The sequence below is a fragment of the Palaemon carinicauda genome, chromosome 17 (genome assembly GCF_036898095.1).
Source record: "Palaemon carinicauda isolate YSFRI2023 chromosome 17, ASM3689809v2, whole genome shotgun sequence".
NCBI classification, from domain to species: domain Eukaryota; kingdom Metazoa; phylum Arthropoda; class Malacostraca; order Decapoda; family Palaemonidae; genus Palaemon; species Palaemon carinicauda.
Window position 1 is genome coordinate 60,293,297 of NC_090741.1, and position 2,915 is coordinate 60,296,211.

At 29.5% G+C, this 2,915-nt stretch overlaps 1 protein-coding gene across 2 annotated transcripts in view; it reads left to right on the forward strand.

Moving 5' to 3' along the window:
• Positions 1-1,885: 1,885 nt before the first annotated feature.
• Positions 1,886-2,915, forward strand: part of LOC137656804 (probable serine/threonine-protein kinase DDB_G0275165) — a 151,923-nt gene continuing 150,893 nt past the window's right edge. The window contains exons 1-2 of one of the 2 annotated variants that reach the window (XM_068391112.1): positions 1,886-1,907; positions 2,689-2,832. The gene's annotated coding sequence lies outside the window, so the exon portion shown is untranslated. Of the gene's footprint in view, positions 2,833-2,915 lie in introns of both variants that reach the window. The other variant, XM_068391111.1, reaches the window with a different exon arrangement.

Genomic DNA, 2,915 nt, shown 5'->3' on the forward strand with positions numbered 1-2,915 from the left:
ATAAATTAACATCTGATTCTTAGTAGAAGGTATGAATTAACATCTGATTCTTATTACTAGGTATAAATTAACATCTGATTCTTAGTACTAGGTATAAATTAAAATCTGCTTCTCAGTACTAGGTATAAATTAACATCTGATTCTTAGTAGAAGGTATGAATTAACATCAGATTCTTATTACTAGGTATAAATTAACATCTGATTCTTAGTACTAGGTATAAATTAACATCTGATTCTTAGTACTAGGTATAAATTAAAATCTGCTTCTCAGTACTAGGTATAAATTAACATCTGATTCTTAGTAGAAGGTATGAATTAACATCAGATTCTTATTACTAAGTATAAATTAACATCTGATTCTTAGTACTAGGTATAAATTAAAATCTGCTTCTCAGTACTAGGTATAAATTAACATCTGATTCTTAGTAGAAGGTATGAATTAACATCAGATTCTTATTACTAGGTATAAATTAACATCTGATTCTTAGTACTAGGTATAAATTGAAATCTGCTTCTCAGTACTAGGTATAAATTAACATCTGATTCTTAGTACTAGGTTTAAATTAACATCTGATTCTTATTACATGGTTTAAATTAACATCTGATTCTCAGTACTAGGTATAAATTAACATCTGATTCTTAGTTCTGTGAATAAATTAACATCTGATTCTTAGTACTAGGTTTAAATTAACACCTGATTCTTAGTACTAGGTTTAAATTAGCATCTGATTCTTAGTGCTAGGTATAAATTAACATCTGATTCTTAGTTCTGTGTATAAATTAACATCTGATTCTTAGTACTAGGTTTAAATTAACACCCGATTCTTAGTACTAGGTTTAAATTAACATCTGATTCTTAGTGCTAGGTATAAATTAACATCTGATTCTCAGTACTAGGTATAAATTAACATCTGATTCTTAGTAGAAGGTATGAATTAACATCTGATTCTTATTACTAGGTATAAATTAACATCTGATTCTTAGTACTAGGTTTAAATTAACATCTGATTCTTAGTGTTGGGTATAAATCAACATCTGATTCTCAGTACTAGGTATAAATTAACATCTGATTCTTAGTTCTGTGTATAAATTAACGTCTGATTCTTAGTACTAGGTTTAAATTAACACCTGATTCTTAGTACTAGGTCTAAATTAACATCTGATTCTTAGTGCTAGGTATAAATTAACATCTGATTCATAGTACTAGGTATAAATTAACATCTGATTCTTAGTGCTAGGTATAAATTAACATCTGATGCTTAGTACTAGGCTTCCATTTATATCAAAAGCAAATATTTAGATTGCAAATTAACATTTTGATTCTTAGTACTAGGCTTCCATACATGTAAAAAACAAATATAGTGATTGCAAATCAACATTTGATTCTTAACACCAGGCTTCCATATGTCAAAAGCAAAAATATTTATTACAATTAACATTTTGATCCTTAATATGTTTCCATATATGTCAAAAGCAAATATTTTTCTATCACAAATTAACATTCTGATTCTTAGTACTAGGATTTCAGACTGAAATAAGTCTCTTTATTTATATATATATTATGAAAGATGTTTTAATGTTATTACTGTTCTCTAAGTATTTTATCTTAATTGTTCATTAGCCTACTTCTCATATAGTTTATTTATTTCCCAATTTCCTTTCCTCGCTGGGCTATTTTTCCTTGTCGGAGCCCTTGGACTTATAGCATCCTGCTTTTCCAGTAGGGTTGTAGCTTAGCTACTACTACTACTACTACTACTACTGATAATAATAATAATAATAATAATAATGATAATAATAAGCGTCAATAAAATAGTTGAAAATGGACGACATGGCACCTACTGTCATTCAGCGGTTTGGAAAATTTCCAGTTACCGTCAGTCAGGTGAAGGCAACCGCAGAATAAGGTAGTACGCTTTCGCTTCTCTGGTTTCGTTCACTCTGCCAGCATAAGTTCTCATAGTTTTTCAGTTTTAATTCCACATTGACTTTTAATAACCAGTGTTTTTATCACCCTTGGATAATACATTATCCGCACAATCAAGCAGCTCGTATTTCTTGCTGAAAGTGAATTTGAAAATAGTGACGAAAGTGTAAGTGAGAAGGAAAGTGAATTGATCTTAATATTTGTGAGTAATTTTAAATGTTATTAGAGGCAATGGATTTACAAGTGAATGGATAATATTGTGAGTTGTGGTTTACATATACTGGAAGTTGGTGATGTTGACTCTACGATGAAAATGCTGTGGGATGTTGATAAATTTCACCATGCTTTGATGTTAAATGAAAGTGCACAAGGATAACATTGAGTTATTATTATTATTATTACTAGCCAAGTTACAACCTTAGCTGGAAAAGCAAGATGCTATAAGCCCAAGGGCTCCAGTAGGGAAAAATAACCCAGTGAGGAAAGGAAACAAAAAAAAAAAATAAATGATGAGAACAAATTAACAATAAATCATTCTAAAACAGTAACAAGTCGGTTATAAAGTTTGATCTATATCTAAACTATAAACTTTAATTTATTTCAATTAGTATATAATTAGATAAAATATATTTTAAAAATTCAAAGCAATAGTTACATGAACTTCTGGCTAATATAATTAATAACCAAGCATTGGCTATCGAAAGAAAACGAGAAATATAGATATATTTTTTTATTATATTTCTATCTTGCAAATTGTTCAGAAAAGAAACGACAGGATGCCATTGCTTGCCGTATTGACGGTAGAGGAGGATATTGCGGTTTCCTAAGCTTAATGCCTTTGAATATATAAAAATAGGAGAGCCATCCTGCGTTGAACAGACATAGACACACTTCATCCGTATAAGGTAAGATAGAATGTTAATTTATTAAATTTCATTATTATTTATTTATGGCAGGCCTATGGTCGTCTTTTGTCGTAGGCCTAGTG